Raw genomic sequence first — 16,677 nt, 5'->3', positions numbered from 1 at the left:
ATATTATACTTTGATTGGTTGAATGGCCAACTGGGCGGTCGGACACTTAGCATATTAGGCTTTTATTATATAGGATGCCAGGCAAGCAGGGACTGCACTGGGAGAAAGAATCTACTTGGGACTCTCTCCACAGAAAGCTATCTGGTTGTACTTCCTCACTATCTTCATGGCTGTCCCTCTTCATTACTTTCATACATTAACTAGAATGCCATATTGTCCACAAGGAGTCCTGTCTACAATATATCTGGCTTGAAGTGAATGAATCTTACTGCTCAGAAATTGTTTCAATTATTAACATATCCTCATCATCCTCATCAACAGTAACAGCAGGATGGCTGAAAATTTGAAATAATACAAATAAATTCTCTCTCTAACAAATTCTTAGTTTTGGGTATTACCTATGTAGAATGAATCATTTTCTATACTGAAAAAATAATTCGTAGAATTTGAGTAGAGGTTGAAAAATCAGTCTTACAATGGGAAAACTTTTCAATTTCCATGTATCTGTATATATACAGCATGGTAAGGTGGTAAGACGTTTTAGAGATAATGTAGTTGTGTCCTTTTGTTTATAGTTAAGGCATTGAAGACTTAGAATGTTAAGGTCATAGCCAAAGACATAGATATGTAGCTGGTATTAGTATTGGGCCAAAATTAAAACCATGTCTACTAATTCCTGATCTAACATTCATTACAGTGACATGGAAAGTATCAAGTCTTCTGTGTATATGACAATGTATTAAAGCAACTTTACATAACAGGTAGCATTTCTGAAAAGACTCATGCAACTGTTCATACTTAAATTTCAGTAGGTACTTGTAAAAAAATGAAAAACAAATTTTGAATTAAAGGGAAAAATCAATCTCAGATATAATAGTCTCTAAACTTGTTCTTTTCTGACCAAAACAAAAAATAAAAAGCATTAGTATGTGTTGATTAACATAAAAATTGAAATTTTATTATACTTGCTATATACAATCACAACTTTTACTAAAGAATTTTTGAATTCACTAAATGTCTAACTATACCAAGAGAAAAAGCACATGATCATTAAAGATTTCAGGAAAAAAGTGGGGTGGGAGTAGGAGGATGGTTGGATTAATCTTTTTCAGCAGGGGACATAACTTTCAAAGATGTTTATATTTCACTGCACTATGACTTATCTATGTAAACAGTCCCTCTCTAACAGGTTATCCCAACCAAATACTCTTACAGAATCCCAACACCAGAAAATATTTTCCCTTGATGGGTGAACACAATCTGTCACGTTCCAGGACTTTGCTCCCCTCTGAGAGCTTCTCCACAGCTTCAGCCTCAGACTACACTGGTAGTGAGACAGGAGAAAACTGTTCATCAACCAGGAATATACTGTACACCCTCTTGTGTGGACAAGAATTCCATTATTATTTTTAGGTATTCATGGTCAAATTTGTGGTCAAATGTATATATCTTCTATCCATTTTAATCATTAAATTAAGTCATATGCTATTGAATCAAAATAAAAGCACTGTACACATGGGTTCCCCTACCCTACCCAGTGAACTACTTCATAGCTATTCTTTTGATTACGCAATATTAGATTTTTTTTTAACGAAGAGCTAGTTTCTTTTTTAAAATGACCCCAAAGGGCCAGTCAAGTCTATAAAATGCAAACTTACATCCAGTTGAAATTGTGTTTAATTTAATAGTTATTTTTAACTTGAACTCTTCAAATCACCTACAACAACATTCTAGGGACCTCCATTGACATCAAGAGGACTGTTCTACACGATAAGAATCCTTTTCAGATCTCTCTCGCTCAAGTCATTACTGGTATGTTGTGGATCACTTTCAAATTCGATAATTCCAGCCATTTACCCTTCTTTAAAAGCTTCAAAAGAAATTGACTTTTCACTTGTAAAATATGGGACATGAAGTTATTTTTAATAATCAAAAGTAGAAATGTAAATGAGAACAAAATAGAAGTTAACTACCTAAATCGCATCTTATCAAACAAATGTGGGATTGTAGCAATGTGTAATTTTTAGACTTTTTTAACACCAGTAATTATTATTGTGAACAAATATAAGAGATTACTGATTAAGTGATAGTCTGGAAGCTGGAAATTTTCTTACTTTACTCTTGTTTATGCATTAAGAGGATGTGGCTTACAGTGTGCTTACGAAAAATGTTAAGGTTTCAAATAACACAATAACCATAACAAAATGATTGTGAAAGAGACTGCAATGACATTTGAGGCTCAAATTCCCAAACATTCCTTATTTACTGGTCAAAAGGTTTCAAATTATTTAACCATGTGACATTCCTGGAGGATATGATTAAAATTTCATTTAGCCTTGGAAACTCAAATATATCTTATTTACCTTGTCTATTTTCATCACCTGCAAGTCCAGTTTCTAAATCTAAAATTATATTATTTCCCTGTTCTATACCCAGTTTATCATGTTGTAAATCTCTTTTCTAAATCACCCAGACTTTGTATCTCCAACAGACTAAACACTACATGAATCTCATCTTTCTCATTTTATATGGAAGTTTATTAAATCATATTGCTCTCCTTGATGCCACCTTTCCCTTCTTACAATTTATCTGTGCAGTCTTAGAAAAAGTTTCCTTAAATGGCTGCATTAATTATGTTATGCGCCTGCCCACACATTTTAAATGGCGTCTTCCTGATCATTAAAAATGCTCATATTTTTAGGTTAACATCCAAGATCCTGCACAATTTGGTCCGCTCAATTTTTTTTCTGGTGAACTTTGTAATTTTTAAATAAACTTTAATATTTAAGTAGTTTTAGATTCACAAAAAAATTGAGAAGATACTACAGAGAAGTCCATGTACATTGCACCGAATTAGCTTATTGTTAGCATCTTATGTTCATACAGTATATTTGTCACAATTAATAAAACAACATTAATACATTGTTATTAACTAAAGTCAAATTTCCTTAGCTTTTTCTGTTCAGGGATTCCATGTAGGATATCATTCATTCTTTAATATTTATATCTAAATGGAGAAAAAAATCCATCCATAGCTAGAGATAAGGTAAATTTTTACCCCAACCAATTTTTAAAGTTCACTCACATATTCATTCATTTTCATATGATAGATTTAAAGTGTGTGTTTTCAGACTGGTGGGTTTCACTGACAGAAAGTCAAATTAAATTTTTGTAATTTTGTACGGTAATGAATGGTAAGTAGACTTTGTTGTAGCATTTATTTTGCAATGTGCACAAATATCAAATTATGTATATGCTTGAAACTAATACAATGATATATGTCAATCATAATTCAATTTAAGAAGTCAAAGTAGATGTTGATCTAAGAGCTTTGAATAACACAAGCCTCTATTGGAGTATACTTGCAAGAGATCAGGACTTAGGTTTGTTTTGTGCATAATTTCATTTCTTAGCATCTTATACAGTCAGTGTCTGGCACAAAGAAATGTTGAATCATTTAATGCAAACTATATTTGTATACCACTTTGAAACATCAATAGTGTTTATACATCAGTATAATTATTACTGAGTAGATATTTTACCTTGTCCAATATTTAATAGATATTTCTCATTAAGAGCATGAACATAATTATAAAAGAATGTTTATAGTACTAGGAGAACAAACTACTTTTAGTCTTCCTCAAATCAATTAGAAACAAATTATAGATAACATACTAATTGCTATCTAACATATCTATTCATCTTTGAAGATTTTAATAAGAATTTATATGGCAACATACTATTGACTCTATTAGGATTTCATACATCTTTGAATCAAAGCAGAGATCTGACTATTTTTAAGTAATTCATAATGCAGATGGAATTAATGACTGTGTTATATATTAAAGTAAATTTGAGTACTGCACTGATAACAGAGAAAAACTATTTACATCTGAAGAAAATAGTAACAGATAAATCAAACTGATGGTATTAACAAAGTACCCAGAGTGTTCAAATAAACTGATAATATGGAAGCAATAAATATACTGATGTGAATGTACATATTTATATTTATAACACCACTAGAGGCTCGGTACACAAAATTCGTGCACGAGGGGGGGGGAAGGCAGGGCGGGTCCCCTCAGCCCAGCCTGCACCCTCTCCAAAGGTCGCCCCCAACTTCCCCCTCGCTGCCAGCCTGGCCACTCCTAACTGGCCCCCCGCCAGCCTGGTCACATCTTACTACCCCCGCCCCTGCTGGTTGGTCTCCCCCAACTACCCTTCCTGCTGGCCTGGTCGTCCCCATGCAGCCTGCTTGTTCAGTTATTTGGTTGTCCCTCACTAACCTTCCTGTCAGCCTGGTCATAGGCAGTCATCTTGTGAGGGCATGAGGGTTAATTTGCATATTATCTCTTTATTATATAGGATAGTTCCAAAAACTAATTAGGCTAAATATGAAACCTCTATCAATACATACATAACATTCATAACCTAGAAAAAATAAATAACTTACCCTATGGCTTTTTAAAAAGAAGTTTTATTGTCTTTGCCACCAAAAAAAAAAAAAAAAAGCTTTAGCCCTGGCAGGTTTCTCAGTGGTTAGAGCATCCTCCATGGACCAAAGGGTCACAGGTTCAATTCCCAGTCAAGGGCATATGCAGGAGGCAACCAATCGTGTCTCTCTCATGTTGATGTTTCTCTCTCATATGGATGTTTCTCTCCCTCCCCCCACCGCCTTCTCTCCCTTCCACTGTCTGAAAATCAATGGAAAAATATGCTAGGGTGAGGATTTTTTTAAAAAAGCTTTAAAAAGCTTTTTTTTCATTCTTTTCAACATTCAAAAAATTTTTAATAATGGTTAATAAAATATTGTCATGTGAACACAGAAATAATTTGGTTGCTAATGGGTTTTGAATAGTCGTGTGTAAATAAATATATGTAAAATGCATTATTATATATTGTTTATTCATTCTGTAATTTTAAGGACAAGTCTCTAGTAACCTGTTATAATTTCCAGACACAATTACAGTTGAGAAGTTATTGATGCGCTGGTGCCTATAAGCTAAGTGTAATTTAAAAAATAAAAAGGGCTTTTGCTGTTCAAATAGTGAAGGTAAATATATGTGTATACATAAACTCACATATGTTTTCATACATATATGTGTGGGTATATAGCAGAAAATAAGCTTAGTAATCAAAATATAGAAAGTCAGCTATAGCTCATAAAAACCATTCTCATAGATGTATTTTCTACCCTCTATAGTGTTACAAACCCTAGTTTTATCTGTTTGTTTTGTTTTATTAATCTCAATATTTTATAGAAGAAAAGAGGAACCAGGAACATGGCAATGCCATCCTCAGTAAAATGCAAGAAAGAAATCTGAGAAACTGCCTTCTAGAAAATTGTTTTTTTAATCTTTATTATTTTAAACTAGAGGCCTGGTGCACGAAATTTGTGCACTGGAGGGGTTGTCTCTCTGCCCAGCCTGCACCCTCTCCAATCTGGGACCCCTCGGGGGATGTCTGATTGCCTAAACCAGCATTCGAACATCCCTCTCACAATCCAGGACTGCTACCTCCCAATCGCTTGCCTGCCTGCCTGCCTGATCACCCCCTAACCACTCCCCTGCCAGCCTGATCGACACCTAACTGCTCCCCTGCCAGCCCAATTGCCCCCAACTGCCCTCTCCTGCTGGCCCGATCGCACCCAACTACCCTCCTCTGCAGGCCTGGTCCCCCCCAACTGCCCTCCCTCCCCTGCAGGCTCAGTCACCCCCAACTGCCCTCCCCTGCTGGCCTGGTCGCCCTCAACTGCCCTCCCTCCCCTCTTGGCCTGATCATTCACAACTGCCCTCCCCTGCAGGCATGGTCCCCCCCAACTACCCTCCCTCCCCTGCTGGCCTGATCATTCACAACTTCCCTCCCCTGCCAGCCATCTTGTGGTGGCCATCTTATGTGAGGGTGTGACAGTCAATTTACATATTACCTCTTTATTGAGAGAGAATCATTGATCGGCTGCTTCCTGCACACCCCACATTGCCTAAAACCTGGGCATGTGCCCTGACAGGGAATTGAACTGTGACCTCCTGGTTCATAGGCCAATGCTCAACCACTGAGCCAAGCCAGCCAGGCCTTTCCTTCTATTCTTGTACTTAATGTTGTCTATTGTCCATTTTGACAAAACTTTAATTTTCACTACACCTCTTTCACTTTAGATGAACTTATCTAAATTGATGATATTTAAAACGAGTACATATATATGGCAAACTGTATAAATAAACACTAATGTTTGGGTATTCAAATCTAATTATTTTATTGTAAGCATGGATTCTGGGTCCAGTAATATGAAAGACCACTCCTGAGCCTATGTGGAATCTTCATCTGCCTTATCTAAGGTTCTTCATTGCATTTAATCGTAATATGGTTTCATTTTATTGAGTTGTCTTGTGTGTTTCACACTAGCAATGCTTTACTCTTTTCCTGAATGTGTCAGTTTATCTACTTGTTCTAAATTTTGTATATACTTTATATAACCTAAATTTATCAATTTTCCCTCATTATTACAGTATATTCTGAATGGGTGCAGTCACATATTTCAAGTGCAGCTGTCACTTATTTCAAATAGACTGCACTCACGTTTGCATTGTCCCCGTCTTTCACCCTTCCCCATTACACCACATGCTTACTCTGCACTTCACTTTAACCAGCCAATACCATTCAATACCCCAACAATATTGGTAAGGCTTGATAGAAGTTTTTAATATTAAAAACTTTCTCTCTTAATATTAAAACTCTTTCTCTTTATCAAGATGTTAAGGTCTTTAATGCTCTAAATATAGTCATCCCAATGACTTTGCTAGAACTTTGTTATTTCTCATTAACTATTGCCACTAAGAAACAATGGAAAGACCTATAAAATAAGACTCAGAAATTAGACTTAGATACCCCAGGTTAAAAGTTTGGATTAGCCACATAGAATCTCAATGAACTTAGATTGCTCATTTTCTCTATTCAAAATGAAAATGTCAATGTCTATCTTATAAAATTATTCAAAATTGTACTTTAAGTGAGATAATTTAAGTAAATGTGCATAATTCAGCTCTTTGAAATTATTAAATGTTTGTTGGACCTGTTTCTAACTGCAACAGAACTGGTTTCCCTATAGATTAATATAATATGTTCTTTACCTGATCAAGATCCTTTAACATTTACCAGTGACTTCAACTTCTCTAAAATCTTCTTAATCTGTGGTTTTCATCCTTAATAACCCCCTTTTTAACTAAACATCAGGAATACATTAGAGAATAAGAGAAGCATCTCCTTTGCACATGCAGTGTGCAGACTACTGAGGGAGACAAGTTCGTGCAAAAGTGATCTCAACACTAGAAACTCTGACTTGAAAAAGAAAAGAAGAAACTGAAGGAAGACTTCCACAGCAGGAGTACAGTGAAACAAGAGGAGGGGGCATAGGGCAAGGTTAAAGGTTCAGATATTTTTCCAAGTACTCTGTGGTTTTAATTGGAGGAAAATTATTGAATTTCCATTACAAACATGGCAACAAGAGAAGCAGGTGACTACCTACTTGGAAGGGTGTTGTGATGAAAAAAAGAGATAGCATCTAGGGTGGGTAAATATACTGGAGATAATTGAACTGAAGAAATGTCAAGTAGAATTGGCTGGTGTTAACAACATGATCTAATGACATATGCTGGGATAAGGAAGAAAATGGGAAAGAGGAGTCCCTTTGTTTCTAACTGGGGTGACTAGGTAGACAATGATACTATCTACTGAGATTAGAAGGGAGCTGGCTGTGGAGGGCTTGGGAAAGTGGAGAGAAAATGTTGAAAAGTTTGGGATGGAGAAATAAAACGAGATAAGTAAAATTTACTCAAATATTTTCACCATCTTTATTGTGCAAAAGTTTGGTCAAATATATGTTGAACTGTGAAATATATATGGACCGTAGTGTCTTGCAAATAAAATTAAATTTGTATATCTAAATTAGATATCTCTGAGTAGTCTGTCATAGTTCTAAAAGTAATACTAATGCTTAATACATGAATTATTTAAAAACAAAATTAATTTTATTTATTGCTTAAAAGTAACAGAAGTACCATTTGTCATTCTTAAGAGGCAATGATTGGGGAATAGAATATACAACCAGAACGCTTATATCCTACTTTTTACATATTAATAAGCTAAACAGGAATGACTTTTGGGTATATGGAAACTAAATTATTTTTTCAAATAGTATCAGTGTAATAATATTGGAAGTTTTGTACTTTATGTCCATTTTTTAAAAGACAAGTTAGGGTTAACTGAAGAATTTGTAGCAATGAAGTAAAGGTTATTCTGCTTAAAGGCAGCTAATCTACACAAAGATGAAAAAAATAGTCTCAGTACTAAATGCTTCTGCACAGCAAGTCAAAATAATAATGAAATAAATGGCAACTAATTAGATGACTACATGTTCTGAAAAACCCTTCATAACTCTATACACTTAGGCATAAAAAATCAGGTTCAACTCTACTTTCAAAAGTAAGATACCTATTTTCAACTTAAGAATGCTAGTGTATCTGCCTTGCAAACTCTCTGTTGAAGACTGTAAATAAGCAAAAGTGACTAGAGTGGAAAGAACACAGACAAGGCATCAGGCAGAAAATTGCTAATGGCATCAACTGTGGGCAAGTTACTTCAGTTCTCTGATGTTCAGGTTTCTCATCTAATAAAAGAGATAACAGTCATCTCAGCAGCTTACCATGAGGACAAATTTGTTTAAAAGTGCTTGTTGCAGTGACTGACTTAAAATAGATGTTTAATAAATGCTATCTTCTTTTTAATTCCATATTACTACTAGCTGATCTTTTGTTATCTGATTGAATAAGTTCACACAGTTTGTCATATATTTATAATCTTTCAAGGATTTCATTGGGATTTATACTTAAGGTAGGGTTGCTGGCTCTGCTTTAAAATAAAAATGAAAGGAAAAATCAACTGTGATCATTATCGACAAATATAAATAGATGGTACTTTGAAGTGTATGTATACTTTCTTTTGAGTTATGTTTATTACTCATAATAATTTCAGTTGAAACTATGGGGCACAGCAATTAAATTACATGACATTATGATAGACAAAAATTAGAAAATATTAAACATACCTTTGCCCTTTTGAAACTGAATGAATGATCCAAATGACCATTGGGCTTCTCTAGTCCATTTAATTGATCATTCTAACAAACTCTGATAAGGTAACTCCAATCAAAATAAAGTTTTTAATTGCCTGTAGAATTATATTTAAACCTCTTAGTATGGCATTCAAGGTCTTTCATAATCTGACCCTAATCCATTCATTTGGTCCAATTTCTCTCCATTATAAATCTACACCTGATAGTCCAATGAGATTATTTCTATTATTTGCCATTCCTGGATTATATACTGATTGCCACATCTCTAAGTCTTTTTTGATCATAGTATTATCCCAGCTTCAAATAGTCAATTTACCCTGCATCTTATAGTCAGGTTCTGCTTTCAAGGCCCTATTAAAAGCACATTTCATTTGTGAAGTAATGCTTTATTTGTTTCTATAGCAGAATTAATTGTACTTACGGTATACATATATCATAGTATTTAACTAACTGAATTACAGCTAGATGGACAGAGGAGTGACACCCTCAAAGATAAATACCTTGAAGGCAGAGTGTCATCTACATGAGTGCTGAAACAATACTTACTGAATTAATTTATTCATGTATTAATTAATGGTAATGATATCTGCCCCATGAGTTAAAAAATTATCAGATACTAGTATGTTTACTTAAGATTCATTCTACTGTCTATTGGTTTCCTGCAGTGTAGAGTAATTCTTGTAAACATCATAGTCATTTTGCAAGTATTAAAATTTTCTAGTTTTATTGCCATCTTTCCTTAAATACCTTAAAAATGTTAGTTTGTAAGGCTCAAAAGTCATATATCTATGTAAATCATCCTATATAATCAAAGCATAGTGTGCAAATTGTCCCCTCTACTGGGAGTTGTCTGGGAGTTTGACCAAGGGGTGGGGCCGGCCGGGGGAAGAGAGGGAGGTCCTGGCCAACAGCCGGCAGCTGCTCGGGACCCTACCAGTGCACAAAGTTCGTTCACTAGGCCTCTAGTATTATATAAGGAACAGTAATTAAAATTAAGCAAGAAATGACTTGAGACAAAAAAATAAATAAAACTATTTCATTCTTCAATATGAATTCTCAAAGCCTCAAAGAAAATAAAGTCTAGGGCAGACAAATCAATCTTATGAAATATGTATTTTGTCTCAAAAATATACCCTGTATAAATGCAGGGGTGCATTTGTTATCAGTCTGCAAATCCTAAAAGTACTACTCAAAATGATCTTATGAACTGTTTAAACATTTAAATGTTCCCAGATTACTCTGGCTTCCCAAAGTAAATATTTATAATATTACAACTATCACAGGGCTAATGGACAATTTTTTCTATATTTGGTCTGAGGCAAGAGACCAACTGCACATTTCTGATCTGATTTAATAGGAAACTGTATAAAATCACTTCTCTTGGTGGTACACATTTTTTTCATTATGATGCTCTTTGAAACAGCATCAGTATAATGCATTGTCAAGGTTTTAAGGGACAATAAACCACAACATGCAAATTAAGTACAAGTCTACAATTCCTTGTCTATATTTTGAAACTCCCAAAACATTCAGATCTGGCAGTTATTTTGTTACTCATTTGATAGTAAAAACTGACTTGAATTGATATGGGCTGTTTAAATTATTCTTTATTCCATTTAGTATGAATATTTAGCTTTTCACTACTAAATATTGTGTTTGATTGTGAGTACTGCCACAGATCCCAATAGCAATATTACATACTATATGGCACATGAATTATATCACTTTTGTAAAATCTGAAAAATTATTAACTCTGGAAAACTTCTGGTTCTAATAATTGTAGACCTGCATGTCAAAACATTAGCTTTCAAAAGTTCATATTAGTTATGGAATTGAAACATACAAGAGGAGTTAATTTGAATATGTTAAATGTTTGGTTTGATACATTAGAAGTTCTTATATCTTGTGTCTTAATTATGAATGAAATAATGGTTAACTGTGACAGACATGCATCTTCTGCCTCCTGACTTCTCCTACTGCCAAACTGTAATAACCAGCTGCCCCTTCTGATACTCATTTAAATGTCTTCCTGAATGTTTCCCTTTGGTGACCTCACCCTGTCTTCTCCACGTCACAAAGCTGAACTCAGTTAGCCCAGTCATAATTCTAAGATTCATTATCACACAATTTTAAACTACCTCACTGTGTTCTCAAAGTTCTCTCAAAGATCTGGTTAACTGAAGTGATTTTGTTTCTGTTTCCTCCTGGTGTCTTTGAATGGTAAATTTTCCTTAGTATGATAAATCCAGTCTGCAAATAAGCATTAGTCATTTAGAGAAAATGATAATTTTCAAACATGTATGTGTTAATTGAATATGTGATATATATGTACTACATAAAAACTTAAAGGCATTAAATAATTCAAGTGTTAGTCCATTTATTTGGGTATAAAATGATTTTTTCCTTTAGAAACCTTTATCTCAAAATCAATTTTAAATGAATACCAATGAAATCATTATCATTATAAAAACAATGGCATATAGTAAAACAAGTTTTAATCTTTCACTTGGTTCTACTCTTATTACCTCTTTACTACATTGGGCCTTATTTTGTCTTGCCCTGGATTACTTCTCCAGCTTCCTAGTTGCATCCCTGTCTACCCAGGCATTGGCCTAAAAAATCATCTCTTTAAAATGAAACTTCGAACTATTACTTCCTGAACATCCAATGGCTCCCTATCAGTCAATCCATCACTGGGCTTCTCATACTCTCGCCAGTCCCATACCCACCAATCCTCGTCTCACGCATCACTATTTATCTGCACCTAATAGCAACTTGCCACTTTGCTTCCTTGCATCTCTGCTTCTGAGAGTGCACTGTCCTCTTTCTCCCAACTTTATTCTGCCAAGTGAGTTAAACATTTTTTAAAGGATCAGCTCAAATGTCTCCTCCTCCAGGAATTTTATTTGATTCCCCCAAATTTGGTCTGGGTGTTCATTCTCATGACATCATTAGTACTTGGGGCATACCTCCCACTGTGCAAACCTCATAGCTTATATGTCAAATTCTTTTAATACAGTCTGAGCTCCTTGAAGACCCAGGCTGTACCTTAGCTTATGTTTTTATATCTGGCATTTCCTAATTGGAATGTTTTAGCAAAAGTTATTGCTGTGCTTACTAAAAGCAAGAGAATCTCAAAATCACATTGAGTCTATAGTAAATCATGCAACACTTGTTAGGAAGGTTTTATGATGAGCAACAAATGTGAGGATGATAAAATCTCTATTTTCATGATACCAGCTGCTGGCTTCTAGAAGCAGATGTTTGCACAGGAGAAAAAGAGATATCATTGAAACTTTTAAAGTTAGGTGAACTATGGGACAGTTGCAATGTTTGGTAAGCAAAAATAAACAGTGTGTGGACCATTTTATCCAGGAAAATTGAAAATTAGATGAATTCTAAAAGTACTAAAGACAGCACAGGAAGGAAGGAAAATGGATATTAAGATGCTCTTAGATAAGTGCAGTCCAATAAAAACTTACAGGGCTTGAAAATAATAGGAATTATTGGCAAATAACACAATTTCTTAAATGCCATGTATGTGAGTCTTAATGCATCCGTGCCTTTAAAAATTCGTAAGTGATTTCTTTCTGAAATTATGTATGCAACAGTTCCTTTCCCCTCCCATATAAGGAAGTAATTTTCCACTTCCTTCCTAAGATATATTTACAATTAATAAATTTATAACAACATTTCCTTTAAAATTATTTTCAGCCATTGCGGGTGTTGCTTAATGATTAGAGCACTAATCCATTTACCAAAGGGTGTCGGGTTCATGTCCCTGTCAAGGGCACATACCTGGGTTGCAGGTTTGATCCATGGCCCAGATCAGGGAATGTACAGAAGGCAATCAATCAATGTGTCTCCCTCACATCTCTCTCTCTCTCTCTCTCTCTCTCTCTCTCTCTCTCTCTCTTCCCCCTCCTCCCTTCTTCTCTTCCACCCTTTCTGAAAATCAATGGAAAAAATATCCTAGGGTGAGGTTTAACTATATATATATATATATATATATATATATATATATATAGAGAGAGAGAGAGAGAGAGAGAGAGAGATTGGCAGATGGCTATTGAGAGGATAGATATAGTCATTACCTTCATGTTCTTGCTTATGTAGAGGTGGATTTGCTGCTGCCTGTTATGGGAAGGTCTGGGAAAAGACAGTGCTTGACTGAAAGGGTCAGAACTGCAGTAACCATAATGAAGAATGAAAAACAGAGCAAAAACCTGAGAATAAAAAAGCCACTATCCTCGTACTTTTCTATTCAGTGTCAGTTCTAGGGGAAATGGCAAAGTAGGTCAAGTTTGTGTTCAGTGCCCCAACCCTCTGTCGCAATGACTTCCTCCCCAATCCTGAATGTGTGGCTCTCCTCTCGCTGAACAGGAACCTCAGGGGTTTTAAAGGAGTGGGCTCAGAAACTTGTCAAACTCTGAAATCATATAACAAATCCTGCAGTCATTTAACCGATATAATCATCTGTTGAATATGGAGCACACAAACAAAATTCAAGCCCTGACATAAAGAAAAAAACAAAACAAAACTAAAAAACAATCCATTAGCTTTAGTTCTCATAATTTTCTAAAATGTCCTCTGGGAAGACAAAAGGCAACCTTTAAGAATGTAATTTAGTTTTAAAATTGAAATTCATTGGAGCAAACCTGGCTCATTTGGAATTTCTATTCTTTCTCAACTTTCTATTGATTTATTTTTATTAGATTTTAATTAGGGATTCCATTGTGAAATGTTTTGAACCAGAATGTAATTTAAGGAGTCAGATTTTTCCAGCAGTAAAGAGAGAACAGTGGAAGCACAGAATTAAATGAGGAAAAAAAGGAAATTGTTTGGCAATTAAATGAAATGAGGGGAAAAAAAAAAGAAAGAAAGAACGTGAACAGAACAACACCTGAGGTTCAGTAAAGTCCTGGAATCCAGAGGAGGGACTGACAGCTGGCAATGCAACACAGGAGTTAGATTCATGACCGTGACTCTTTCACTGCAATCCCTGGCATGGGTTGTCAGCAGTCATAATGTACAATGATATTCCACTGACTTCTGGCTTCAAGAATCAGGTTTCAGTTAATTACAAAGATATCAAGAAAACTGATTATCCCAGACTCATAGGGAATAGGTGGACAGCTCTGGAGAGGGAGTGTTGGGGGGACGAGAAGGTAGTAGAAGGATGAGTAAAAAAGAAAAAGAAAAAAGAAGTGATGGACGCGAACAACAGTATGTGATTGTGGGAGATTGGTGGAGGGTACAGGGGAGAAAATTAAATGAAGAAAAAAATGTTTTAAAAAAGGAAAATTGAGAGCAATCACTTGGTATTAATAAGAAGCTCAGATAAATCATCAATCAGCATTTATGAAAACTGCATAATTATTATTTTTGGAATCAACAGAAACTACTGAATTTTAGGGCAAGCTTATTAATTTTTTAAAAGAAGAAATGTTTATTGCTAGTAATGAAAATAGTTTACAAGGTCAAGGGGAGAAAAAAAGGAGACATATATAATACTCTTTATAATACTTTAAGCAATAAAACAATTAAAAAATAGTTTACAGTGTTTTAGTAGATAGAAATTCAAAGGAGCAATATTTTCTTAAAGAAGTCAAAGATTTAATAATATTCTGAGGCATAAGAAGTAAATTAACTTAAAAATGTTTTGAGTTTTATTATTTATAAAACTGTATGTGATTCTTATTTAAATAGATAACATTATATGTATTTTATTTTTAGTTCTTGCTATAAATTGGTTTTTCTTACTCGAAAATATAAATTCAGCAAAATAATATCAAATGTTTTTTGTCGATTTTTTGTGTAAATTTCTAATAAACAATGCTTATTAGTCTGGGATATAAACATTTGCATCTCTAAGTAATGTCCTACTATGTATGGTACCATACAAATTCTAAAATATTTGGATCCTTTTATCTATCTTCCACCTGCCTATAATACTCGGTGAAGTGAGAATAGAGAAAATCTAATTGCAAAAAAAAAGATAACACAAAAATGCAATTAAATAGAAAAATATAAATACTTTTTGAGAGTTTTTTTAATCACGCTAAGAGAAACTAAAATAACCTCTTTCTATTAAATAGTTTATTAACATAAAATCCTTAAAGCTATCTTTAGCTGTTGTGTAATACAGTATACTTTCAATTAACTACTGATTCCTTTCAAATATTTTTACTAAAATAATGGGCAACATATACTCCTGCTATATATTTGAGATGATTATACTGATGGTAGAAAAAATAAACAAATATCAGGAACAAAACAAATGGAAAAAATCTAACTGCACAAAAGAGGAGAAAAAGTAATATTTGAGCTAATAAATCAAAAGCTCAAAAAGGCTTACTCATAGGCAAAGGAAAACAATTATTAGCACAAAAGATTCCACTAAAAATGTGGAGATTATTTTTAATGTATTTGAATTTCTAAGTTAAAGAAATATTTCAATTTAGAAATAGAACACTATTTTTCTTATTTGAGATCATTTAAATAGTGATGGAAGCCAAAAAATATAAAATGTAATATGCTACTGGTTTCTAATTGAAATCTGTTAAAGCACTACTACAAAATTTTAGTAAGAGAAAAAAAACCTGATAAACAGGTTTCTTTTGTTTAGCTTTTAATTTCTTGCTCCTAAAAGGAAATATATTTTTGTTCCTTTTATATTAAAAATTTTAATAGATATTAATTAAATGAGTGCATTAGTGAATGCAATTATTCAATGAAAGATTATTTAAGCTAAACTTTCAAGTTCATGTTTCAAAGTAGAAGTCCATATCCTATATAATTCATTGATTATCTAAGTATAGTCTTCAGATTTATAATAATTTCCCCATATTTATTAATAAGGAGATCTGGAAACTATTTGTGTTACAGGAGATATTTTTACTGGCATTCTCACCCTTAGACTAGCAATATTTGTGTATCATATTAATTAAAATATATGCCAAATATATTTTCTTTTAAGAACAGTAGTCACCTTTCTAAAATATTGTTTTTGATATCAATTTTTTAAAATCATGTTTTTACTATAATTTAAACTTTCAAACATATATAACTTTCTTTTTCTATAGAGGTCTTTTTCATGCTCATCAAATACACTGTTCAGTTAGTTCATGAAAAGGAATTAAAGTATTAATGTGAGCAGCAGTGTACTTGTTTATATTTTTTATTAAGAAAGGAAAATTGGAATCTCATGAAGATAGACAATAACTGCAAACTCTTTACTTACCATATGCAACTGTACAAATAGTAGTCAAAAATCATCTGCTTAATTACTTTATTATACACATAAATGGGTCTGTCTTATGCTATTCATTCACATATCAAGATTCAACAACCCATTATTTAAATGTATCTAAAAGATTTACATAATATCGCATAGTTACAACCCATAAAGACATTTAAGTCACTTTCAAGTAAACATTCAAATTTGCAGGAACTGTGAATATTAAATAAGTATTTAAGTAGCTTTTGTTAGCCCTAGCTGGTTTGACTCAGTTGATAGAGCTTTGGCCTGCGGACTGAAGGGTCCCGGG

The 16,677-nt window shown here is 33.8% G+C and overlaps 1 protein-coding gene across 3 annotated transcripts in view; it reads right to left on the bottom strand.

Moving 5' to 3' along the window:
* Positions 1-16,677, bottom strand: part of PCDH17 (protocadherin 17) — a 95,205-nt gene that overhangs the window by 39,311 nt on the left and 39,217 nt on the right. The gene's annotated exons all lie outside the window — the stretch shown is intronic.

Source organism: Myotis brandtii, unplaced genomic scaffold (genome assembly GCF_000412655.1).
Source record: "Myotis brandtii unplaced genomic scaffold, ASM41265v1 scaffold388, whole genome shotgun sequence".
NCBI classification, from domain to species: Eukaryota; Metazoa; Chordata; class Mammalia; order Chiroptera; family Vespertilionidae; genus Myotis; species Myotis brandtii.
The sequence above is the reverse complement of the archived record's forward strand: the minus strand, read 5'-3'. Positions and strand labels throughout refer to the sequence as shown.